At 38.4% G+C, this 27956-nt stretch overlaps 1 protein-coding gene and 1 long non-coding RNA gene across 7 annotated transcripts in view; one reads left to right on the top strand and one right to left on the bottom strand.

Moving 5' to 3' along the window:
- The window catches only part of TAF1A (TATA-box binding protein associated factor, RNA polymerase I subunit A), a 31808-nt gene extending 31054 nt beyond the window's left edge, over positions 1-754 (bottom strand). For 3 of the 6 annotated variants that reach the window (XM_003265069.2, XM_003265068.2, XM_030812837.1), the window contains exon 1: positions 496-754. The gene's annotated coding sequence lies outside the window, so the exon portion shown is untranslated. The remainder of the gene's footprint in view (positions 1-495) is intronic. The other 3 variants (XM_030812836.1, XM_030812839.1, XM_030812838.1) reach the window with 1 other exon arrangement.
- Positions 727-3254, top strand: LOC105739714. Its single transcript, XR_001115659.2, has 2 exons — positions 727-1174; positions 2943-3254. It is a non-coding gene; the product is annotated as an uncharacterized LOC105739714 (long non-coding RNA).
- Positions 3255-27956: the final 24702 nt, after the last annotated feature.

Below are 27956 nucleotides of genomic sequence, written 5' to 3'. Positions count from 1 at the left end.
CATTCCCCATATGAAATCGAGTATTAGCGCCCCTGATACTACCTCCCAAATTTCCCCTATTTCCCCTCTTCAATCCTACAGCACTACCCTAGTTCAAGACCCCTTCAAACAGTGCCTAGATTACTGCGTTAGCTTTCTAAATAATTACCCTGGCTCAGATTTTGCCTCTCTGCATTACACCCAGAGTAAACCTTCTAAAATCAAATTATGTGGCTAGGAGTATGAATTATAAGTAACAACTGAATTTGAATCCGACCCATCATGTATTTTCAGGAGTAGTTACACAAATCCTCCCTTCCCAAATCCTCAAAAACCCAAATTGGTGACCCGCAGTTGCCACGGCAACCAAAGCTTCTCTATCCCCTTCTCTCGTTTTCAGACCCCAAGGGTTTCAGGTATTAGGAGGAAATATCAGGAGAACATGGATGAATCCTGACACACCCCTTCCCGTTCCATTTAAACGCAGGAACCACGGGCGATATCTGCGGCACTTACCCGCCTAAATTTAGAGCTCCTCAGTAAAGCTAAACTCAGTCTCCGACTCCGGACCAGTGAAGAAATTCCCACCGGAAGACGCGTTAGGAGAGCTTTATATGAGCAGGCGCAAAACCTGGTTTAGGCATTCAGGCAGCGCGCGGCCCAGCTCGTAACTCCTCCTGCGGCAGCAGGCGTATTGTTGGCCTCGCCTCGACCCCGGAAGTGACTTCTGGAAGTGACCCAGGAAGTGATAATAAACTGCCTCTCTCCGATTGGTTTTGCCCGACTTTTATTTTTGTCTGTCTCAGCTAGAAAGTGGGAGACTTTCATTTAAAATGGAAATTGGGGCGAGGGGTTGGCGGCTGAGCGAAGGGAGCATTCAAAAGCGTAGAATGTCACTTTACCCGAGAAATTATCTACGATGGGCCGTTGGTTTCTGCTCGGCCCGCAGGCGCATTGCACGAGTGGAGGCGTGGCTAGTGGCTGTGACGAGATAAATTCATGCATAGCCTTTTCATCGCGAGCTTGAAAGTTCTTTTCTATTACGGTTTTAGCTTTAGGTTTAATTGGTTCGACTGCCTTCTCCACAATTGGGCGAGAATTTCTTTTGCCTTCTCAGCAAAAGTTGTTCTGCGGACCTGTCTGGGTCAACTTTCATGAGGGACATTGAGACAAACAAATGAAATACGGGTCAAAGGTAAGATGGTTACACCGTGTGAAATGAGAGACAGTTGAGGGGTTCTAGGGAAGATGACCCCGGAAAAGGACTGCAGGCCCGTGGAAACGCAGTGTGCTTCTCCAGTATTTGGAGGGCTGATCCGTGAAAGAAGGATCAGACCCTTTTTCTTAGCAGCACAGAACTAGGACTAATAAGTGAAAGGTAAAGGGAGGCTGCTTTCAAGTCACAGCAAGAAAGAATTTTGTCCACAAATGAGGATGCACAAATATAGCATAGGCTCCCCCAGGAATCACTGAGTTTCCTCTGTGAAGGTGAACAATTTGAGTAGAATCAGAGTATCGGAGAGGAAATTAAAGGGTCTAGTAAAAGAGTTTGAGGCCGGGCACGGTGGCTCATGCCTGTAATCCCAGCACTTTGGGAGGCCGAGGCAGGCGGAAAGTTTGAGCTCAGGGGTTCGAAACCAGCCTAGTCAACATGATGAAACCCCGTCCCTACAAAAAAATAAAATAAAAAAATAAGCTGGGTTGATGATGCATGCCTCTAGTCCCAGCTACTCGGAAGGATGAGGTGGGAGGATCACCTGAGCCCAGGGAGGTAGAGGCTGCAGTGAGCTGTGATCACGCTACTGCACTCCAGCCTGGGCGACAGAATGAGACCCTGTCAAAAAAAAAAATTTGTACAGGGATTCCTTAAAATGCTACAAATAGTTGATTCTATGTTGTCTTCATAAACAATATGCAGTAGTTAAGGACTTGCAAGAAAAGTTCTTTCTGCTGCTCTCTCTTGTCATTAGTTCTTGAGTCCTCACTCAAGCTTGTGCTCTAACTCTACAGGCAGGGCTAACATAAATTATGCGTAGTCCAGGAGAGCACACACAAAATAACATACATAATCATTACCTTCTTGTCTGGAGGCTTAGTCTGGCTACTTTTCTCCCATTGGCTTGAGGTGTAAATTCACCAAAACCAGCCCAGAAATGATTTTACATGGCTAAAAGTTTATGTTCTCCCGAAAATGAGGAAGAGCTTTCTGATTTTCCTTGATTCTCAAACACCTCTAAGGAGCAGTAGGAAACAATGGGAATAACTTAATGTGCCCTACCTACACTTTTTCTTTCCCATGCTGCAATTCTGACAGAAAATGTGTTGGAGAGAAGAGATAAAAAAAAAGTCAACTAGATAACATCCAATAGCATAAACAAGAAGGAAGGAGGGAAGGTTGCCATGGCAGGCACCTGTAGTCCCAGCTACTCCAGAGGCTGAGGCAGGAAGATCGCTGAGCTCAAAAGTTCAAAAGTTCGATTCCATCCTGGGCAACATAGCAAGACCATGTCTCAAAAAAAAGGCATGACAAATATGAAAACATAAAGTATGCAAAGGACTTTTCTACATTTCAATGTGTAAGAAAACATGTCCTAAGAAAAAGATGTTCTTACAATTGCTTTGTGCTAAAGAGCAACTTAATATGGTGATGAATTATGTTGTTTTTAAAGTTGCAAACTGTCATTTAAGGAATATTATTTCCATGAACGCTTCCTGTGCAATCTATTAAAGATTAAACTTCACACAGCCAAACAGTTGAAGAGACCTCATCATAAATAGACTATCCTATATCACAGCTAACGAAAATAAAAAAGGAATGTGGCATGAAAGCATAAAAACAAAAACATCTCAGATAATAATATAGAGAAAACCAAAATAAATGGGCTAGAATTCCACCCCAGGGACTGTATCCTCAAAGACACAGCTTTCTCTTCCTTTTTCTTTTTTTTCTTTTCATGTTTCAGTACTCTGAGCAGCTACAAAAAGAAGACCAGCCTATCCTGCTGGAGACAGTGGCCACATGAAGAAAGAGCCCTTGGAGTATGAAAGACCACATGGAAAGAGAGGCCACATGGAACCAACAGTCAGCATCTTGGTTTCGGACATGTGAAGAAATTCATCTCAGACTGTGTATCCTAAATCAGGCACTTGCTGAATGCAACTACGTGAGTGAGACCAGTTGACAACACATGGAGCAGACGTGAGCTGTTCTCAGTGAGTCCTACACAAATTCCCAACTCACAAAATTGTGAGCAATAAAATGGTTGTTATTTTAAGCCACTGAAGTTTGCAGTGATTTCTTACATAGGAATAGATAAATGAAACACAAACATTGATCATTTGCATCTTCTTTTTTATGACTAGTCTTGTTGGAAATTACCAGTTTATTTCTGCCATGGTTAGAAAACAAACTCTGAAATTTTGATACTTTAAAGTTTTTTTGAGACTTACTGTGCCCAGAATATAGTCTATCTTGGTTAATGTTCTTTTTTTTTTTTTTTTTTTTTTTTTTTCTGAGACAGAGTCTCGCTCTGTCACCCAGGCTGGAGTGCAGTGGTGCAATCTCGGCTCACTGCAAGCTCCACCTCCTGGGTTCACGCCATTCTCCTGCCTCAGCCTCCCCAGTAGCTGAGACTACAGGCGCCCACCACCACGCCTGGCTAATTTTTTGTATTTTTAGTAGAGATGGGGTTTCTCCGTGTTAACCAGGATGGTCTCGATCTCCTGACCTCGTGATCCGCCCGCCTTGGCCTCCCAAAGTGCTGGGATTACAGGCGTGAGCCACCACGCCCGGCCTATCTTGGTTAATGTTCTGTGAGCACTAGATAAGAATTGTATTCTGTAGTTATTGAGCATTGTGTTCATCAATGTCAACGTGATTAAGGTGGTTAATAGTTTTCTTCAGATCTTCTATATTGTATTGATTGTTTTGTGTGTAGTGTTACTATTAATTATTGAGATTAGAGTGTAAAACTTAAACTATGGCTGTGAATTTGCCACTTTCTTCAGTTTTCTCAGCTTTTCTTTTGCATTTTTGAAGCTCTGTTATTGGGCATATAAACATTTATGGTTCTTGTGTCTTCCTGATGAATTCACCATTTTATCATTATGAAATGTCTTTATCACTGATAATACTCCTTATCTTGAAGTCTAATTCATCCAATATTAGTATAGCCACTGTAGCCTTCCTAGCTTACTGTTTGCTGGTATATCTTTATCCATCTTTTTACTTTTAACTTGTGTTTTTTAATTTAATGTGCTTCTCTTATAGACAACAGATAGTTGAGTTTAAGTCTATCATTTTGCTATTTGTTTTCGATTTGTCCCATTTAGTTTTGTGTTCCTTTGTTCTTCACTTCCTGCTTTCTTTTGGGTTAATTAATATTTTTGTATTTCGTCTTAATTCCTCTGTTGGCTTTAACTGTATCTTTCTGCATTATTGCTTTACAGTGTTTGTGAGAATTATGATATACATTCTTATCACAGCCTTAGAGTTAAAATTATGATACTTCATGTAAAATAAAAGAGGCTTGCAATAGTAAAGTTCTACTTACCACCTCCCCAAGTCCTTTGTGCTTTGTTGTCACATATATCACATCTATGCACGTTGTTATTTTTGCCTTAGTCATACGTATTTCAAAGAAATTAAGAGAAGAAAAATATATATTACCTTTTATGTATTTACCTACATTTTGCTATTTCCAATTCTTTTCATTCCTTCCTGTTTGTGGTGAATTATCTTTAAAAATGGCTGTCAAAAAGTATTCAGATTCTTGTATGTGCATGTTGCTTCTCCCTTTAAGAAATAGAATCGGCCGGGCATGGTGGCTTACGTCTGTAATCCCAGCACTTTGGGAGGTCAAGGTGGGTGGATCACAAGGTCAGGAGTTCAAGACCAGCCTGGACAACATGGTGAAACCCTGTCTCTACTAAAAATAAAAAAAAATTTAGCTGGGTGTGGTAGCACATACCTGCAATCCCAGCTACTCAGGAGGCTGAGGCAGGAGAATCAATTGAACTTGAGAAGCGGAGGTTGCAGTGAGCTGAGATCGCGCCATTGCACTCCAGCCTGGGTGACAGAGCAAGACTCTGTCTCAAAAAAAAAAAAAAAAAAGAAAGAAAGAAATAAGAAATAAAGTCTGTGTTCCCACCCCTTGAATCTGAGCTGGTCTTTTAACTTTGATGAACAAAACATGGTGAAAATAATGTCATACCAATTCTAGGCCTAGCCCCTAAGAAGCCATACAACTTTACTTTTATCCTCTAGAAATCTGGCCAACAAATAAATAAGTTTAGGGTAGATTACTAAAGAATGAAAAACATTTCAGCCAACCATCCCAACCATTTCAGCCACACAGCTGAACTACTAGACATGTGAATGAAGCTATTTTGGAAGTTCCAGCGCTGGCTAAGCATCCAGGTGAATGCAGCCACCTGAGTGACCCCAGCCAATAACATCCAGAGCAGGAGAATCATCCAGGTAAGCAAAGCTATAGAATAGGAAGAAATAATAAATGATTATTATTTTAAATTACTAAATATATTACATCAAAAGAATAACTAAAACATTACAGATTTCAGTTTCCATCTGGTATGTCATTGTCTTTCATCCTGAAGAATTTTTTTAGCATTGCTTACAGTGGAGGTCTATTGGTGTAGAATTTTTTGTTTTTATTTATCTGAAAATGTCTATTCGGCCTTCAGTTTTGAAGGACTTTTTTTTAGATATAGGATTCTGGATTGGCAGTTTTTGTCCATCAGCACTTTAAGCCCTCTGATGATTTTAACTTCTTGTTTTTGATGAGAGGTCAGCTATCACTTTATTTTTGTCCATGTGTAATGTATTATGTTTCTTGGACTGCCTGCAAAACTTTTCTTTCCCAATACTTGGTTATTTGCAGTTTGACCATAACGTGCCTAGGTGTGATTTTTCTCTGTAATTAGCCTATTTGGTATTCACTGAGTTTCCTAGATTTGTCCATTTCTTTTATGATAATTTGGGATATTTTCAGCCATTATTGTCTTAAATATTTTTTTTCTGTGCAATTATGCTTCTGCTCCCCTTCTGGGACTCCAGTTATATGTATGTAAGACCACTGCATATTGATATGTACCAAGACTCGATACTTTTTTTTTCCTGAGCTTTAGACTGAATACTTTTATATCATCGAGTTAACTTTTTGTTGTTTTTACAGTGTCCAATCTACTGATAAGCCCATATTGTGAATTTTTAAATTCAAATTCTATACTTCTTAGTTCTTAAAATACGTCTTTTTTAAAAAAAGCTTTTCATTTATATGCTGATATCCCCTATTTATTATGACTCTATTCCTTTAAGTCCTTGAAAGTATTTATAAAAGCTAGGTTAAATTTCTTTTCTGCTAATCCCAACATCTGGATCATCTCACAGACATTTTTTTTAATAGACTGCCTTTTCTCTTATGATTCACATCTGTCTCTGGATATCTGATAAAATTTAATTGTATGCTGGACATTTGTAGGTGACAATTATAGGGAATCTGGATTATGTTGGCTTGTTTAAACGATACTATGTTTTGTGTGGCATGCAGCTTAATTAGTGGTGGATTCTTTGGGTCATGTCAAATTTGGTATTATTCATTTTCAGTATGAGTCTTACTTGGTTTTAAATTTAGTCCTAGCATATTCTCCTTACTCTTTTGTGTGATTCTTTCTCCTAAGACTTGGTTCTGGATTCTCAATTAAGTGCTCAAGGTACTAGGGAAGTTGCTGCACTGCTGGGCTGGAAATCTAATGTCTTCCAGCACTGCATGACCTTTAGTATCACTCTTCAGCCTTCCCCCTATAGCAGGCAAGCTCTGCTAAGTCTTGCAAGGTCTTGCTTGGCAATCTGTATCCTCAGCGAATTTCCATACAGGCTTTTAGTATTAGTATTACCCCCTTCTCTCTCTCTCTCTCTATCTCTCTCTCGCTTCCCCCCCCCACCACGCTTTCTCCTCTGTCTCTTTCGCTCTCCTCTCTCTCTGTCTCTCGGTCTCTCTCTCTCTCACACACACACAGACACACACACACGCACACACACACATACACACACACACACACACACACACACAGAGCTCAGATATTCTAGCCTACAAAATTTCAGCCATTCCAACAACCTTGAACTCTGGTAATTTCCTCCTCAACTCAGCAAGGCCACCACTTTACTTAAGTTTCTCCTTCCTGATTATGGAGTTCACCTGTGTGTTTTGCTCTCATGGATCAGTCATGTGCTGCCTGTTTATCAATGCCTGAAAACAGTTGCTTTAAGTAGTTTTTCTAGTTTCTTACTCTTTTGTGACAGGAAGGCAAGTCCAGTACCAGGTAACTCAGTCATGGTTCAAAGTGAACGTACTAATGTCCTTATACACTTTTCCATCATTCATGATGGAGACACTCATTAAACAGGGCAAATTATAGAGAAACTTTGTAGCGTCTCTTTTAATATCCATGGAAACCAAAATCAGCAGAAGGAGTAAACCCAGCATGGGTCTATGAAAAATAAGATGGCCAAAATTTGTGAGGCAATATGACTTAAATGATCATATGTTTTACCAATAGTTTTATGAGCATGAAATCCACAATAACTAGAAAAATAAACATTAATAGATGGACTCAAAACTTTTTACTGCAATTCAATATACAGTTTTTTATGATACTTTAATATATTAGATGATAGTTCTGAAATTATTATAAAATACTAGTGAACATAACAGATTAAAACATTCTTTCCAACTATTTTGAAAACTGTTGTCATTTTCTACAACCCAAAGATTAGATACACCTCAAAATGTCCTAGAAAAGACATTTCTTAAACCTCAACAAAATGAACTTCAAAGACATTTCTTAAACCTCAACAAAATGAACTTCATTCGTTGTTTTTCACCTTTGACATGACACCATGCCAAGATTTCTAGCTCTGTATGGAGGAGACATTGGTCCCAACAGTTAGCACCTCCTTGATCCCATTTCATACAACCCATTCTAGCAATAAAAAAAGAAAAAATGCACATGTATTCTGCTGACATTTCATTTACAATCTATATCAGGAGTCAGCAAACATTTTCTGTAGAGACAGAGAGTAAATATTTTAGATTTACATGTCATACAGTCTTTGTTGTAACCACTCTGCTGTTATATAGCATTAAAATAGCCACAGACAATATGTAAATGAATGAGCATGTCTGTGTTCTGTTGAAACTTTATTTACAAAAACAGATGTGAGGCTGGATTTAGCTCGTGGGCCATAGTTTGCTAACCATTGCTCTGGAGTATCTATAAATGTTTATGCTCACAATAGAGGTTTGGTTGTGCTATATACCTAAATATGTGTATGTATATATACATAAATATAATTTTAAAGATACATAGTCATATTGGTGGTGATTTTTGTGTCCAAAAAGAGATCTACTAAAAAAATTACTGATGTCATCATGCATCTCAGTCATTATGATAGTCATTAACTCTACATTGCTTCTTCTGCAATCTCTAACATACAGTTAGTAGACGTCAATGCTAGGAGTGAGTTTGCTGTTCTGTAGTGAAGGGCACTGATTATAATGGGGTAAATGAGATCAACCATCATGAACTGATACATACTTATTTAATTTCAATTTCAATTGTCATTCTAACGACTATGTACTACATCTCAACCTATATTCCCTAGGTCCTAATTGAGAAACATGTGCTTTAATTCAAATAAAGAAAAAGTCCTTCACATCCATTCCAAATAGGTCAAATTGTATCCATGGTTCAACTATTAATGCACACACACACACAAACAATAGAACTCATTAAGATGTAAATTCGAGGTAAGATAGTGCAGAAGAGGGAATAATGTGTGAATATGGAAGTAGAACAATATAAGACCCCTTTTGTGTTCTTTTTTTAACTTTTATTTTCGTTTCAGTGGGTACATGCGCAGGTTTGTTATATAGGTAAATTGTGTGTCCCGGGGGTTTGGTGCACCGATTATTTCAACACCCAACTAATAAATAAGCATAGTACCTGACATGTAATTTTTCAATCCTCCTTCTACTTCCACCCTCCACCCTCAAGTAGCCCCTGGTGTTCTTTATTTGTGTCCATGTGTACTCAATGTTTAGCTGCCATTTATGAGTAAGAACATATGGTAATTGGTTTTCTGGTTCTGCATTAGTTACTAACGCTTAGGGTAATGGCCTCCAGCTGTATCCATGTTGCTGCAAAGAACATGATCTCATTCTTTCTTATGGCTGCATAGTATTCCATGGTCTTCCATAGTACTCCATTTTCTTATCCACCCTACCATTGTATAAGTATTCCCTTTTCTCTGCGACCTCACCAGCATCTGTTATTTTTTGACTTTTTAATAATAGATAGGATCCCTTTTGGAGGTCAGGAAATATAAATTCAGAAGTGTGAGACATCCTTTAAGGTGATGTTAGCTTTAAATGAAAAAGAAATGTGAAGCAAAGTCACTTGAATCTAGAAAGACTTTTGAGTTTCTTTGGGTTTTATTGTTTTTGTTTTTACTTTGATGTTATAATCTTTTCCTTTTTGCTGGTAAGAGAAACTACAGAAAACGGAATATTTACCACCACAGGTGCTTTGTTAACTGATCAAATTTTAACAAAAGTCTCAAGCAGTGCATCTCATACTGTGAGGGTGGTATCATTCCCACCAAGAGGGGTTTGGAAATGCATGGGAGCAATTTTTATTTTGCTAGCATGACTAGGGATGCTACGAAAAGTTCATGACCAGGGCATGGATGTTACACATTTGCACAAATAACATGCTCTGGTCCTTTACCTAACTGCAACTGTGTTTTCCTACAGTTCTGTCTAAAGGGATAAGGGCTTTCCTGAAGTCACATTATTTTCTTATCCATTTAAATGCAATGTTTAATTATTTTGTGTGTCATGAATAGTAAATGTATTCAAGAGAATTATGAGAAGTGATAAAAGCATGACTCGTATAGGAGCTTAATGATGGCTTCTAGCTTATACTTTTTAATTGAAGACTTCACATTCATCTGAAGTGATGATAAAATTCGCAGATGTCCCAAAAAATATCTCAAACTCTGATTGCAAACAAAAAACTAAGGTTTTTCAGATAGCCATCATTATTCTTTCTCTCTTCTGCAGAAGTTTCAAGAGAGCTTGGCCAGAAATAGTTTAAATACTAAATGCAAATTGAAGCTTTGCTTTTCTTTAAAAATAGTGTATAGAAAATAATGTACAAATATATAGTGTGAATCTGCTGTTAATTTCCAATCCCTACTTTCTAGAGCTGTGGCTGTCTTTAAATGTTCCTAGTCTGCATTGAAATGTGCAGTAAATGTAAAATACACTTCAGATTTCAAAGACTCCATGTGAAATAAAGACTGTAAAATATCTCATAATTTTTATATTGATAATGAGTTGAAATGATAATTTGCATAGATTTGGTTAAATAGAACATATTATTAAAATTAAGATCACCTATTTTGTTTTACTTTTTTAAATGTGACTTCTAGAAAATTCAAATTGCATATGTAGCTAACACATTTCTATTGGACAGCATTGTTCTAGGGAATCAGTAAGAAATAAGCGAAAGCAGGTCATGTTTAGATGCTGTATTTAATCATTCTGGTTGGATGTCATTCACTGATCCTCTTACGTATTCCACACCATTTCACATTCCGCATGGATTTAGATAGCAGTGAACTTCCGTATCAATTACAGAGTACTCTTATTTTTTCTGTGTCAGTTGATCAGTATCCACACTTGAGTATAGTTTTCATAATGGTACTTATGTTCCTGTTTCTAATTTTATACTACATGTATCAATTAAAACGCTGAAGATTCAGGAGGTTTGTCTCAATGTATGATCTATAACAAATCAGCTGTGATTGTATGATATTCTTAGAAATCTATTTTCTCCTTCCCAGTTCTCAGTGTCTCCTCTAGAAGGCGCTTTCAATCTTCCAACCACAGCTTGGGAGGCTGTTCCAGTCTTGCTGACTTTTAGTAAGAAGAAAACAGTTTCCAGTGAAGGTACTATCTAAAAATGTCTCCTTTGTGTAGAAGTGGTTTGCCATCAAACAATTCTTCTTGCATCATCAAACATCTCTTGACTGTAGCAGCTTGCAATTTTGTTATTTAATTATTTATATAACATAAGTGGACAATCTTTTTATATAGTATCTGATTGCCTTCTCAAAGAAACACTATAAGATTTTGACTTTAGCCCCAATTTTCTAGAAGAGAGATCTGAGACTCAGAAAAGCTAATGGCTTGCCTATAGTCACACAATTAGACTTCTGATTCCTAGCCAATGCTTTTGACTCTATTCCCTGCCTCCACTGTTGCCCTGGTAGGGAAGTAATTTATATCTGAAAATTACACGGAAAAGCCAAACTGCGAAAATTGAGTTGTACAGGCCACACCCTGGAATCTGTTCTACATTTGTTTCAAAGCACCAAATATTTGACTTCTGTGGAAATGGTGCCAAGGTAAATTAGGTGGAACCGGAAACAGGAACTTGCATATATGTCTGTATATTAGTAGCAATTTGAGATGTTTGAGTTTCTTTCTTTGTACAATAGAAATTGGAATAATATTTGCCATGACTAGACAAATAGTACATGCTGATAGACTGTATATTATAGATGACTCATTCCCAATAGATCATACCCTTTGATATGACTTTTTAGTTGTTAGGAGGGATTTTTCCCTATTAACCATACCCAACACAAACTTCTGTTCTTACTGGCTTTCAGAACAAGATACTTGCATAAATTCCCCTGTAGTTATATGCTCCCTTTACTTAAAATCTGATAGCTTTCTGTATTTTATTCTATTAAATCTAAATCCTCATGCTTGATTTTCAAGAGCTCTCAATAATCTGACCCATCCTAGCCACCCAAACTTGTCTCCACTTTGCTTTTTTCTTTTTTCTTTTTTTTTTTTTTTTTTGAGATGGAGCCTCACTGTGTCACCCAGGCTGGAATATAGTGGCATAATCTCGGCTCACTGTAACCTCTGTCTCCTAGGTTCAAGTGATTCTCCTGCCTCAGCCGCCACCTGGGCTAATTTTTTGTATTTTTGGTGGAGACTGGGTTTCACCATGTTGGTCAGGCTGGTCTCGAAATCCTGATCTCAGGTGATCCACCCGCCTTGGCCTCCCAAAGTGTTGGGATTACAGGCGTTAGCCACCACACCCAGCTTGTCTGCCACTTTTCTAATAGAACTCTTTCACTCTAGGAAGCTTAGGTCTCCGTACCGTCCTTTAAACAAATTGCTTTCTGCTACCGATGTGTCTTTTCCTATCTTGTTTTCTTCATTTGCCCTATCCTCTCTGTTTAGAATCTAAATTCTATGTATTCACTAAAGCTCAGTTCAGATTCCACCACCATCACTTACTTTCCTCCTTCTTTTAACTTGTTAGTGCTTAGAATTTGTAGTAAAACACATCTGAGCATTTATTGTGTGGCAGGACAGGGTTCTCTGATGCCCCACCCCCTTATTCTTACTGAGAGAAGTAACTGGTATTAGCAAGAGAGGCTTGTTTATCTTTTAGGAGTTCCCACTCTGAAGAATATGGATGAGGATTCAGAGTCATCCTCCACCCTTGGGGATGGAGCCAAATTTAGGGCTCCTTGGGCACAGGCATAAAGGCGTACCCATCTTCTAGACACTGGCCAAACACACACAAAAAGCGAGAACTCGCAGAAGAGGGAAGAAACGAAAGAGACTTCATGACGCCCAGCAGGAAACGAGATTTTGCAGGCTGACCTGATAGAATAAAGAAATGTATGTTTGTTATCATTTTTCTGACTCACTGTATTGTGACCAATCATAGTGTTTTTATTTTTACTAAGACCTTTACCAGGATTTACTTGGTTTGTAACTCTTAAGTTACCTTTAAGGATAGTTGAATTTTATCTCTTTCTGTCTAACTTACAAATTTTCTCTACATAAGTTTTTTTGACAAGTCTACTTCAGTATTAAGGATATTTAAGTATTTAAATTGTACAGTTTTATGAGTTTTGACACATGCATATACACCTGAAGCCATCACCATGATCAAGAGGGGAAGGACACCCAAATTTCTTTGCGTCCATCTCTTCCTTATCTTGCCTCCTTGCCCCTTCACCAAGCAGCAGCTGATCTGTGTTCTGTCGTTATAAATTAGTTTGAATTTTCTAGTATTTTACATAAATGGAATTATGTAGTATGTATTGTTTTTGTCTGGTTTATTTCACTCAACCTCCCTGTTGCTGGTATTGATCGTTCCTTATTATTGCCCAGTAGTGTTCTAAAATTTATGATTTACTTGATGATGGGCATCTGGGGTTCTTAACTATTACAAATGGAGCTACTATGAACATTTGTGTGTACAAGTCTTAGTGTGGACAAATACTTTTATTTCTCTGGAATAAATACCCAGGGGTGGAAAGACTGGGTTCATATGATAGATGTGGTTTCACTTTTAAAGAAAATGCCAAACTGACTGTACCATTTAAATTCTAGCTAGCAATGTTATATCAATTGCCCTTATACTTGTCAATCTTTGTTATGATCAGCCTTTCCAATTTTAGCCCTTCTAGCGGATGTGTAATAATAATATTATGGCTTTGATTTGCATTTCACTAATGGCTAATGATGTTGAGTATCTTTTCATGTATGTATTTGCCATATGTGTGTCTACTTTGGCGAAATGTCTGTTCAGATCTTTTGCCTATTTTCCCCAATTAGGCTGTTTTCTTTTCTTTTTTTTTCGTTTCTTTGAGACGGAGTCTCGCTCTGTCGCCCAGGCTGGGGTGCACTGGCATGATCTCGGCTCACTGCAAGCTCCGCGTCCCGGGTTCATGCCATTCCATTCTCCTGCCTCAGCCTCCCGAGTAGCTGGGACTACAGGCACCTGCTACCACGCGGGGCTAATTTTTTGTATTTTTTAGTAGAGACGGGGTTTCACCGTGTTAGCCAGGATGGTCTCGATCTCCTGACCTCGTGATCCACGCGCGTCAGCCTCCCAAAGCGCTGGGATTACAGGCGTGAGCCACCGCGCCCTGCCTGGAGTGTTTTCTTATTGATAAGTTGTAAGAATTATTTATATGCTCTAAATAAAATTCTTTTTTTGAGTAGATGTTTTGCAAATACTTTCTCCTAGTCTATGGCTTACCTTTCCATTTTCATAACAGTGAATGTAGAGACAGCAAAAGTTTTTTGTTGTTGTTTCAGACAGGGTCTCCTGTTGCCCAGGCTGGAGTGCAGTGGCACAACCATGGCTCACTGCAGCCTCAACCTCCCAAGGCCCCAGTGATCCTCCTACCTCAGTCTCCTGAGTAGCTGGGAGCACAGGTATTTGCCACCATGCCCAGCTGACTTTTTAAATTTGGGGGGAAGAGCTGGGGGGTGGGGTCTCTCTGTGTTGCCAGGACTGATCTCAAACTCCTGGGCTCAAGCAATCCTCCTATCTTGGCCTCCCAAAGAGTGAGATTACAGGTGTGAGCCACTACGCCCAGCCAAAAGTGTTTAGTTTTATTAAGCCCAATAGATTAATTTACTTCTTCTAGAGATTGTGCTTTTTTGTGTGTATTTTAAAACCTTTGCCTGTGTTTTATTCTAGAAGTTTTATACCTTTAGTTCTGACATTTAGGTCTATGATCTATTTTGAGTTAATTTTTTATATCGTATGTGGCAAGGATTGAAGTTATTTATTTATTTTTTAGTTATGGCTATGCAATTGTTTCAACACCATTTATTATAAAGATTACCTTTCTTCAGTTGAATTCTCTTGCCATGTTTGTGGAAAATCAGTTGTCTATATATGTGTGGGTCAATTTTTAGACCCTCAATTCTGTTCCATTGACCTGTATGTCTGTGTTTACAACAATACCACATTGTTGTAATTAATATAACTTAATAATAAATCTTGGTAAAGGCAATGTAACTCCTCCAACTTTGTTGTTCTTTTCAAAGATATTTTGGCTATTCTCTGTCCTTATTATATGATTTCCATGTAAATCTTAAAATTAGCTTGTCAATTTCTACAAAGAAGCCTGCTGAATTTTGATTGGGCTTGTATTAAATCCATCAAGTAATTAGGGGAAAATGGACATCATTACACATTTAAGTCTTCCAATCTGTGAAGATAGCATAGCTTTCCATTTAATTATTCCTTGCTTTTTATCAGCAATGATTTGTATTCTTCAGTGCTCAGTTTTTTCACATCTGTTGTCAGATTTATTCCAAAGTATTTCATTTTTTGATGCTGTTACAAATAGCATTACTCTTTTAATTTCAAGTCATAATTGTTTATTGTGAGTGTGTAATAACACAATTAATTTTTGCATATTGATCTTTTATTCTGCAACTTCACTAAACTTACTTTTTAATTTAGTGGCTTTTAGATTCTTTAGGATATTCTATAGTGCCAATCGTTTTGTCTGCAAATTTTACTTCTTTCTTTCCGATTTGTAGGCATTTTATGTTTTTCTTGCCTTATTTCATGGGCTAGAACCTCTATTACATTGTTAAATAGAGGTGGTAAAAGCAGACCTCTGTGACTTTTTCCTTCTTTGAGGGAAAGTTTTCTGTCAATCACCAACATGACTGACGCTAGCAGTAGATTTTTTGTAAAAGCTCTTTATTAATTTGGGGAAGTTTCGTCTATTCTCAGTGTGCTGGGAGTTTTTTGTTTTTGTTTTTGTTTTGAGACAGAGTTTTGTTCTGTGGCCCAGGCTGGAGTGCAGTGACATGATCACAGCTAACTGCAACCTCTGCCTCCCAGGTTCAAGTAATTCTCGTGCCTCAGCCTTACAAGCAGCTGGGACTACAGGCATGCTCCACCACGCTTGGCTAATTTTTATTATTTTAGTAGAGATGGGGTTTCGCCATGTTGGCCAGGGTGGTCTCGAACTCCTGGCCTCAAGCGATCCACCTGCCTCAGCCTCCCAAAGTGCTGGGATTATAAGTATGAGCCACCGCGCCTAGCCAAGTTTTTATTAGGAATAAATGTGGGGGCCGGGCGCCATGGCTCTCACCTGTAATCCCAGCACTTTGGGAGATGAGGCAGGCAGATCACCTGAGGTCAGGAGTTCGAGACCAGCCTGGCCAACACAGTGAAACCCCATCTCTACTAAAAATACAAAATTTAGCTGGGCATAGTGGCACATGCCTGTGATCCCTGCTACTCAGGAGGCCGAGGCAGGAGAACTGCTTGAAGCTAGGAGGCAGAGGTTGCAGTCAGCCAAGATCGCACTATTGCACTCCAGCCTGGGCAACAAGCATGAATACTTGGTCTAAAAAAAAAAAAAAAAAGAAGGAAGGAAGGAAGGGAATTTGTCAAATGTTTTGTGGCATCTACTGGGATGATCATATACATTTTATTGTTTAATCTATTAATATGATAAATTGCATCGATTGGCTTTTGAATAGTAAAACAACCTTGCATTGCTGTGATAAAATCTGCTTGGTGGTGATGCATTACCATCATTATATACTGATAGGTTCAACTTGCTAAAATTTTGTTAAGGATTACTGCATCTGTGTTCATGAAGTCTTTTATAATGTCATTATTATAAGGTTTTCCGGTTTGGATATCAGAATAGTACTGGTGTTATAGAATTAATATGGACATATTTCATTCTCTTGAATTTTTTGAAAGAGTTTGTATACAGTTGGTATTATTTCTGCCTTAAATGTGTAATAGAAATCACCATTGAATTTATCTGGATCTGGAGTTTTCTTTGTTGGAAGGTTGTTTTTTCTTTTTCTTTTTCTTCTTTTTTTTTTTTTTTTTTTGTTTTTTTTTTTAGATGGAGTCTTGCTCTGTCACCCAGTCTGGAGTGCAGTGGTGTGGTGCAGTCTCGGCTCACTGCAACCTCTGTCTCCTGGGTTCAAGCTATTCTCCTGCCTCAGCCTCCCAAGTAGCTGGGACTACAGGTGTGTGCCACCACGCCTGGCTAATTTTTGTATTTTTAGTAGAGACGGGGTTTCACCATGTTGGCCAGGCTGGTCTCCAACTCTTGACCTTGGGTGATCCACCCACCTCAGCCTCCCAAAGTGCTGTGATTACAGGCGTGAGCCACTGTGCCTTGCCTGGAAGGTTGTTTTTTCTAGCCACCAATTAATTTCTATAATAAATATAGGGCTTTTCAGGTTACCTTGTTTTTAACTGAATGAACTTTGGTAGTCTGTGTCTTTCAGAGGCTAAATATTTTATCTAAGTTGTCTAACTTATTTCTTCTTCTAATGTCTAGAATTTGTAGTGATGTCCTCTCTCTCATTTCTAATATTGGTATTTAGTATCTTCTCTCTTTTTAACCCCCGGATCAGTCTGACTAGAAGTTTATGAATTTTATTGATATTCTTGAAGAATGAACTTTTAGTTTCATTGATTTTCTCTATTTTCTTTTTGTTTTTCATTTTCTTGGTTTTTAAAAATCTTATCTTTATTATTTCCTTTCTCCTGCTCACTAGGGTTTTAATTTTCTTTTCCTTTTCTAGTTTTTTAAGGTAGAAGCTGAGGATATTAATTTGAGACCTTTCTGGTTTTTCTAATAGAGGCAAATTAGGGCAATAACTTTACCTCTAAGCAGGATTTTAGTGGCATCTCACAAATTTTTTTTTTTTTTTTTTTTTTTTTTTTGAGACAGAGTCTCGCTCTGTCGCCCAGGCTGGAGTGCAGTGGTGCAATCTCGGCTCACTGCAAGCTCCGCCTCCCGGGTTCACGCCATTCTCCTGCCTCAGCCTCTCTGAGTAGCTGGGACTACAGGCACCCGCCACCACGCCTGGCTAATTTTTTTGTATTTTTAGTGGAGACAGGGTTTCACTGTGGTCTCGATCTCCTGACCTCGTGATCCGCCCGCCTCGGCCTCCCAAAATGCTGGGATTACAAGCATGAGCCACTGCGCCCGGCCACAAATTTTTATATGTTTTCTTTTCATTTTCAATCACTGTTAAACATTTTCTTATTTCCCACTAGACTTCTTCTTTGCCTCATGCATTATTTAAAAGTTTGTTATTTAGTGTATTAGTCTGTTTTTACGCTGCTGATAAAGACCTACCTGAGTCTGGGCAATATACAAAAGAAAGAGATTTATCGGACTCACTGTTCCGCATTGCTGGGGTGGCCTCACAATCATGGTGGAAGGCAAGGAGAAGCAAGTCACATCTTACATGAATGGCAGCAGGCAAAAAGAGAGCTTGTACAGGGAGACTCCCGTTTTAAAAATCATCAGATCTCATCAGACCCATTCACTATCATGAGAACAGCACAGGAAAGTCCTGCCCCTGTGATTCAATCATCTGTCACTGGGTCCCGCCCACAACATGCAGGAATTATGGGAGCTACAAGATGAGATTAGGGTGGAGACACAGAGCCAAACCATATTATTCCACCCCTGGCCTCTGCCAAATCTGATATCTTCACATTTCAAAGCCAATCATGCCTCCCCAAAAGTTCCCCAAAGTCTCAACTCATTCCAACATTAACTCAAAAGTCCACAGTCAGCCGGGCATGGTGGCTCACACCTGTAATCCCAGCACTTTGGGAGGCTGAGGTGGGCAGATCACCTGAGGTCAGGAGTTTGAGACAAGCCTGGCTGATATGGCAAAACCCCATCTCTACTAAAAATGCAAAAATTAGCCAGGTGTGGTAGCACACGCCTGTAATCCCAGCTACTTGGGAGGCTGAGGCAGGAGAATCACTTAAGCCTAACAGGTGGAGGTTGCAGTGAGCTAAGATTGTGCCACTGCACTCCAGCCTGGGCAACAGAGTGAGGTTCTATCTCAAAAAAAAAAAAAAAAAAAAAAAGTCCACAGTCCAAAGTCTTATCTGAGAAAAGGCAAGTCCCTTCCACCTATGAGCCTGTAAAATCAAAAGCAAGTTAGTTACTTCCTACATACAATGGGAGTGCGGGCACTGGATAAATAGAGCCATTCCAAATGGGAGGAATTGGCCAAAAGAAAGGGGCTAGAAGCTCTATACAAGTCCTTAATCTAGTGGGGCAGTCAAATCTTTAAGCTCCAAAACTATCTCCTTTGACCCCATGTCTCACACCCAGGTCATGCTGATGGAATGGGTGGGTTCCCATAGTCTTGGGCAGCTCCATCCCTGTGGCTTTGCAGAGTACAGCCTCCCTCCCAGCTGCCTTCACAGGCTGGCACTGAGTGTCTGTGGCTTTTCCAGGTGCACGGTGCAAGCTGTCAGTGGATCTACCATTCTGGGGTCTGGAGGATGGTGACTCTTTTCTCGCAGCTCCACTAGGCAGTCCCCCAGTAGGGACTCTGTGTGGGGGATCCCATTCTAAATTTCCCTTCTGCGGTGCCCTAGCAGAGGTTCTCCATGAGGGCTCCGCTCCTGCAGCAAACTTTTGCCTGAGCATCCAGGCCTTTCCTTGCATCTTCTGAAATCTAGGTGGAGGTTCCTAAACCTCAATTCTTGACTTCTGTGCACTCGCAGGCTCAACATCACATGAAAGCTGCCAAGGCTTGAGGCTTGCATCCTCTAAATCCATGGCCCAAGCTCTACATTGGCCCCTTTCAGCCACAGCTGAAGCAGGTGGCATACAGGGCACCAAGTCCCTAGACTGCATACAGCAGAGGGACCCTGGGCCCAGCACACAAAACCACTTTTTCCTCCTAAACCTCCAGGCCTGTGATGGGAGGGGCTACCACAAAGGTCTCTGACATGCCCTGGAGACATTTTCCCCATTGTCTTGGCTCGTTGTTACTTATGCAAATTTCTGCAGCCAGCATGAATTTCTCCCCAGAAAATGGGATTTTCTTTTCTATCACATTGTCAGGCTGTAAATTTTCCAAACTTTTTTTTTTTTTTTTTTTTTTTGAGACAGATTCTCGCTCTGTCACCAGGCTGGAATGCAGTGGCGCGACCTTGGCTCACTGCAACCTCCACCTCCCGAGTTCAAGTGATTCTCCTGCCTCAGCCTCCCAAGTAGCTGGGACTACAGGTGTGCACCACCATGCCCAGCTAATTTTTGTATTTTTAGTACAGATGGGGTTTCACCACGTTTGCCAGGATGGTCTTGATCTCTTGAGCTCGTGATCCACCCACTTCAGCCTCCCAAAGTGCTGGGATTACAGGCGTGAGCCACTGTGCCCAGCCAAATTTTCCAAACTTTTATGCTCCATTTCCCTTTTGAAGCTGAATGCCTTTAACAGCACCCAAGTCACCTCTTGAATGCTTGCTTTTAGAAATTTCTTCTGCAAGATACCCTAAATCATCTCTCTCAAGTTCAAAGTTCCACAAATCTCTAGGGCAGGGGCAAAATGCTGCCAGTCTCTTTGCTAAAACATAACAAGAGTCACCTTTGCTCCAGTTCCCAACAAGTTCCTCATCTCCTTCTGAGACCACCTCCTTCTGGACCTTATTGTCCATATCACCATCAGCATTTTTGTCAAAGCCATTCAACAAGTCTCAAGGAAGTTCCAAATTTTCCCACATTTTCCTGTCTTCTTCTGAGCCTTCCAAATTGTTCCAACCTCTGCCTGTTACCCAGTTCCAAAGTTGCTTCCACGTTTTTGGGTATCTTTTAGCAATGCCCCACTATACTGGTACCAATTTACTGTATTAGTTTGTTTTCATCCTGCTGATAAAGACGTATCTGAGACTGGGCAATTTACAAAAGAAAGAGGTTTATTGGACTCACAGTTCCACATGGCTGGGGAGGCCTCACAATCATGGCAGAAGGCAAGGAGCAGCAAGCCACGTCTTACATGGATGGCAACAGACAAAAAGAGAGCTTGTACAGGGAGACTTCCATTTTAAAAACCATCAGATTTTGTGAGACCTATTCACTATCATGAGAACAGCATGGGAAAGACCCACCCCATGATTCAATAACCTCTCACCGGGTCCCTCCCACAACACGTGGGAATTATGGGAGCTACAAGATGAGATTTGGGTGGGGACACAGAGCCAAACCATACTATTTAGTTTCTAAAACTTGGAGATCTTCCAGATATCTTTTTGTTATTGATTTCTAATTTAATTCCATGTGGTCAGAGAACATATTTTGCATAATTTGAATTTTTAAAAACATATTGTTCTGTGGCCCATGACATTGTTGTAAATATTCCACAAAAACTTAAAAAGAATATATATTCTGTTGTCGTCGAGTGGAGTGTTCTACAAATATCAATTAGGACAAGTTAATTGATGGTGTTAAGCCTTCTATATCCTTACTGATTATCTGGGTTCTTGTTCTATCAATTACTGAGAGAGAGGTGTTGAAATCTCCAACTATTTGTGCAGTTCTCGTATTAGGTTTTATCACCTTTTGCTTCATGAATTTTAAAGCTCTATTATTAAATGTAAATACATTTAAAATTGTTGTATCATCTTGATGAGTTGTCTTCTTTAACATTATGAAATGGCTATCTCTGGTAATATTCTTTGCTCTGAAATCTATTTTGTCTGATATTAATATGGCTACTCTAGCTTATTTTGATTAGTGTTAGTGTGGTTTATCTTTTTTTACATTTAATGTATTTGTGTCATTATGTTTCTATTGTGTTTTCCTGTAGACAGCATCTAGTAGGGTATTGCTTTTGAATTGTATCTAACAATCCTGCCTTTGACCATTTACATTTAATGTGATTATTGATATGATTGATAAAATCCAGGGTCTTGTTATTTCCTTTCTATTTGTCCCATCTGTTTTTTTTTTTCCCTTTTACTCTTTTATCATCTACTTCTGAATTAACCACAGGTTATCTCCTTTGTGAGCTTACTAGCTATAACTCTGTGCTTTTTTGGTGTTGCCTTAGGGTTTATAATATATATCTTTATTATACTATACCTTCATGGAATATTTTATCACTTCATCTATAGTTTAAGATCTTTATTTCTATTTCTCCTCTCCTGCTTTTATACTTTTGTTGTCATTCATTTTAATGTACATATATTGTATATTTCATGATATATTGTTATTAGTTTGCTTTAAACAGTTAATTATCTTTTAAAGAGATTTTAAAAATAAGAAACATGTTTTATATATTTTAAGTAGGAAAATATTTTATATTTGCCCACATACATACATTTCTGGCATTCTTTATTCTTTGTTGTATATCCAGATTTCCATCTGGTATTTTTTTCTGCCTAAAGGGCTTCAACATTTCTTGAATTATAGATCTTGTAGTGATGAATTCTTTCAGCATTTGTGCATGTGAAAATGTATTTTACCATATTTTGTCTTGCTTTATTTTGCATATTTAGAAATTTACTTTTTGACATGAGAGTCTTTTGGAGGGGTACAGCTTTATTGACCTATAACTCGCATACCATACAATCCACCCACTTGAAGTGTACAGTTCTATGGTTGTTAGTATAGAGATGTGTAGCCTTCACCACAATCAATTTTAGAACATTTCCATCACCCCAAAGAGAAACTTTGTACACTTCATCTATCAGTCCTTGAGTTCCCATCTCTTCCAGCCCTGGGCATCCTACTTTCTGTGTCTATAGATTTTTCTACTCTGAAAAATGTCATCTAAATGGAACCATACAGTATGTGGCTTTTTGTGGCTAAGTTCTTTCATTTAGAATAATGCATTCAAGGGTCACTTATGTTGTAGTATGTATCATTACTTCATTCCTTTTTAATTGTCATTGTATTGATATACCTACCATATTTTATACCTAACATTAATTCATCAGTTGAACGAACATGGGGGTTGTTTCCATTTTTTACTTTCAGGAATAAGCTATTATGAGCATTGGTGGACGGGGTTTTGTGTGGATATAAGTTTCATTGATCTTGGTTATATAACTAGGGGTAGATTTATTGGGTCATATGGTAATTCTATGTTTATCTTCTTGAGGAACTGCTAGACTATTTTCCAAAGTGCCTGTACCACTTGATATTCCTACCAGCAATGTATGCGTGTTCCCATTTCTCCACATTCTTGCCAACATCTGTTATTCTCTTTTATATTATAGCCAACCTAGTAGGTATGAAGTAGTGTCTCATTGTGGTTTTGATTTACACTCCTCTACTAGCTAATGATGTTGAGTATCTATCCTTTCATTTGCTTATGGGCCATTGAATATTTTCTTTGGAGAAATGTCTATTCCAATCCTTTGTCCATTTTGTTTTTTTGTTTTGTTTTGTTTTGTTTTGAGACAGAGTCTAGCTCTGTCACCCAGGCTGAAGGGCAGTGGTGTGATCTCGGCTCACTGCAACCTCCTCCTCCCAGGTTCAAGTGATTCTCCTGCCTCCACCTCCCTAGTAGCTGGGATTACAGGAGCATGCCATCACGCCCAGCTGATTTTGTTGTATTTTAGTAGAGATGGGGTTTCACTGTGTTGCCCAGGCTGGTCTAGAACTCCTGAGCTCAGGCAATCCACCTGCCTCGGCCTCCCAAAGTGCTAGGATTACAGGCGTGAGCCACCGCACCTGGCCCCTTTGCCCATTTTCAAATTGGGTTATTTATCTTTTTGTTATTGAGTTGTAAGAGTTCCTTATATATTCTAGGTACAAGTCCTTTATCAGATATATTAATTTCAAATATTTTCTTCTGTTCTTTGTGACTGCCTTTTCATTTTTCTTTTTTAAAATTTTTTTTTGATATAATGTCTCTTCATTTTCTTGATGGTAACCTTTGAAGCATAGAAGTTTTATATTTGATAAAGTCTAATTTATCTGTTCTTTTCTTTTGTTCCTTGTGCTTTTGATGTCATAGATGAGAAACCATTGCCTATTCCAGGATTTACCCCTATGTTTTTTTCTAAGAATCTTATGGTTTTAGCTATGATATTTAGGTCTGTGATCCATTTGGAGTTAAGTTTTATATGTGGTAGGAGGAAGGGTTCCACTTAACTCTTTCGCACATGGATATTCAGTTGTCTTAGCATCATTCATTGAAAAGACTTTACCTCATCTTTGAAAGAAAGACTACCTCATCTTTGGTATATAATTCCAGAATGTCAACTTTCTTTTCTTTCAGAACTTTAAAAATGTTGATCTACTGCGTTCTGGCTGACATGGCTCTGAAAAGAAGTATACTGTCATTTTATCTTTGCTCCTTTCTATATATTATGTATATTTTCTGTAGATCCTTTTCAAGTTTTTTTCCTTACCACTGGTTTTAGCTAATTTGATGTGCATTGGTGTTGTTTTCTTGATGTTTCCTGTGCTTGGGGTTTGTTGGGCTTCTTGAATCTATGAGTTTTCATCAAATTTGGAATACCTTTACTCATTATTTATTAAAAAATGTTTTCTGTCTCTTCATCTCCTTCAGAGACCCCAATTACACATACATTGGACTGGTTGAAGTTGTGCACACTGATGGTCTATTCATTTCTTTCCATCTCTTTACTCTTTGTGTTTCATTGTTTGATTTTTTTCTTTTTAAAAATTTTTGTTTTTCTTTTTTTGCTTTGTACATCTGTCAGCTCATACCTATGGGTTTCATTGTGAAGAGTTTATATTGCTACATCTTCAAGCTCACTAATATTGTCTTCTGTGGTATACAGTTTTTGTTAATCCTATCCAGTGTATTTTTTTATCTTAGGCATTGGTTTCTTTCACCTAAGTTTGAATTCAATTGTTTTTATATCTTGTTTCTCTTTTATATACGTATGCTTTCCTATAGCATTTTGAACATATGGACTATAACTATGTTCATATCCTTGTGTAATAATTCCATCATTAGTGTCATTTTTGATCATTTCTATTGATCAATTTCTCTTCATTATGGGTTGCATTTTCTTACTTCTTTGCATACCTTATAATTTTTCACTGCATTCCAGACATCGTGAATTTACCTTGTTGAGTGTTAGATATTTTTGTATTCTTTTAAATATGCTAGAGGTTTATTCTGGAATGCAGTTAATTTACTTGGAAGCATTTTGATCTTTTCAAGGCTTGCTTTTAAGTTTTGCTAGGCAGGACCAGGGTAGCCTCTAATCTTGGGCTAATTTTTCCCTTTTACTGAATACTTTACTTGATGCCCTGTTTATTACAGATTTTTCTTTTTTTTTTTTTTTTTTTTGAGATGGAGTCTCGCTCTACTCTGGCTGGTGATAATACAAACTGTTCTGCACTCTAACAATTGTCTCTTCCATTCCTCCCTGGTGTTCTTTTCCTGGCATCAGCTAGTTCCTTACACACATATGCTTATTGTTCCTCAGCTGCAGACTTGAAGGAAATTCTCTGTAGATCTCTGGAGCTGTCTCTGTACAATTCTCTCTTTTCCATGTAGCATTTTTTTTTTCCTCTCTTGGACTTTGCCCTGTGAACTCTAGCTACATTGGCTTCCTCAAACTCTCAAATCTGTCTCTTTAACTCAAGAAGATTTCCTATTTGAGTTTCCCTTCCCTGGCTGTGTCCTGGAAACTCTCCAGGCAGTAAGCAAGGGCAATCATAGCACTCATCTCATCTCTCAAGTTTATGTTAGGGATTACTGTTCTATATTGCTTATTGTCCAATGTCTGACAACATTTCATATATTTTGTCCAGATTTTTAGATGTTTAATGTGAAAGGGTAAATCCTGTCCCTGTTACTCCATCTTGGGTGGAAGCTATAGTTGTCAATAAATGTTTGACTCCATTCTCTAAACACTGAGTGATTTTATCATTGGCAATAGATTAGGTTCTTACTGGTAACTTCAGTGTTAGACCTTCTGTTTGTTCATCGCTAGGCACCATGTCAAGTTTACAATGATATATGTTATTGTGATGTCTCCTATTTGTTTCAGTTATCTCTTGTTTTCTCATTTAGACTGCAAATTCCCTGAAGTCAGAAACCCTCCAATCTTACATTTCTATGTATCTTCCACCCAAAACTAGACAAATTTATTTTTAACTCTTAATCTTTACCCATTTGAAAATTCCATTTGAAGTGTTACCAAATAATACACATAGGATTAGAGTTTATGTTAAACATCAATGCCACATATTCAAGTGCTATGAGTGAAAATGAATGCTGATTCATCCCCTAATTTTATATACGCTAGGAGGAAGAACCACCACCCCTACCTTCATTGTGGTCAGCTGAGAACTGTCTTCTAATTATCCACCAGGCTTGTCAATATCTTTTTAAGAAAATAATTTTTTCAAAAATGCGGATAAATCAAAACCCTGTAAAATCTACACACTTAAGTAGCTAGTTCTTCAGTAACAGAGAGCTCTGACCTTTCATGTAAAAGCATATGTAAATATTAGTCAAAGTAAATATTATTCACTTTGTAAAGTAATAATATTCAATTAGATCATGTTGGAGTTTTGTTTTTTTATCAATGAATTGTTATTAATTCTAATCTAAGGAGAAATAAGATAAAATCATGTTCTAAATCTGCTTTAATATTCTGGTAGTATATAGGGAAAAAATACGTGCTATTTCATCCACTCCCTTTGCAACAAATACACCCTCATTCAACAGTAAATACATTTCAGGTTCTGTCCTTGGCGGTAAGGATGCCGCTGAGGGGAAGACACCAAATGCCTTGTTTTCATGGTATATTCCCTTTTGGTACTATTCCTTTTATGGAGGCTTTATTTAGGTTAATAGCATAATATATTTATAATATGTGAAGATCCGTGGGTTTATTCAACAAATCATTTGTTGAGTACCTTATATATTCCAGACATTGTTCTAGGCACTGATACTACAGCAGTGAACAAAACAGACAAATCTGCTGCTTCCATGGAGCTTATATTGGAGGTTGGGTAGCAGTGAAGTAGATAAACATAAGGCAGGTGGTAAACGCTCTAAAGAAAAATAAAGCAGGGTGATGAGCCAGCTAGTTATGAGAAGGAGTTCTGTTTTATGTAGGGGTATCAGGGAAGGCCTCACTTCTAAGATATGGCAATGTTACAGAGACACGATGAAGTGAGGAAACTAGTTAGCCAGGCAGACTATTTGCGGAATTATTCCAGGCTGAAGGAAAATTGCAAGTGCAGATACACGAATGCAGGGTTAGGCTTGGTGTATCTGAGTGGAACCAACAGAGCAAGGGAGGAGTGTTAGGAAATGAGGGTAAAAGGGCAGAGGAGTAAAATTAAATAAGACAGTGTACTCCATAAAAAAGTAATTGCATTTTACTTGGAAATGGGAAGCCATGGGAAGGTTATGAGCAGGGGAGAGGCATGACCACATTTATTTCATAAAACTATTGCCTTAGCTACTATTGAGACTATGACTTTGGAAGGGCAAGAGCAGAAGCAAGAACATGACAAGGCTATTGCAGTTATTCGGGTGAAAGATGGGTGGCCTGGCCTGCACTGCTGGCACTGGAGATGGGGAGAAGTGGTCAGATTCTGAATGTATTCCAAATGTTTATGCTGAGTGAAAGAGTCAGACAAAAAAAGAATGTATACTGTACTATTCCATTTATATCAAATTCTAGAAAATGCAAACAAATCTGCAGTGACAGAAGGTTGTCTGAAGACAGCTGGGACAAGGGAGGGAGGGATTATAAAGGATCATGAGAACTCTTTCAGAGGTGATGAATATGTTAATTAGCTTCATTATGGTAATAGTCTCATGGGTGTAGACATATGTCAAAAATTATCAAATTGTACACTTTAAACATGTGCAATTTATTGTAGGTTAATTATACTTCAACAAAGCTATTAAAAAAGACATGGGATTGTCTAATGGATTGGACTTGGGTGTGAGAGAAAAGAGGCCAAAGATGGTATGTATGTTTTTGGCTTAAGCACCTGGAAGATAGGAATTAAATTGTCATTCCTATTCCTCAAATAGGGAAGACTGAAAGGAGCAGAGTTTGAGAGAAAAAGATAAAGAGTTTGGTTTTCAACATATTGTTAGAGATGCCTATTAGACACATCTAAGATATTAAAACCAATAAATACACAGTAGAAAAGAAATGAAGAATGAACGGAACTACTACTTGGATAGAAAGTGCTTGTCCATGACCTTACCAAATGTATATTTTCTCAGGACAGCATTGGAATTACATTGGCCCAATAGGATCTCTCACGGCTCCTACAGACAAAAATTTGT

Source organism: Nomascus leucogenys, chromosome 5 (assembly GCF_006542625.1).
Source record: "Nomascus leucogenys isolate Asia chromosome 5, Asia_NLE_v1, whole genome shotgun sequence".
Classification (NCBI taxonomy): Eukaryota; Metazoa; Chordata; class Mammalia; order Primates; family Hylobatidae; genus Nomascus; species Nomascus leucogenys.
The sequence above is the reverse complement of the archived record's forward strand: the minus strand, read 5'-3'. Positions and strand labels throughout refer to the sequence as shown.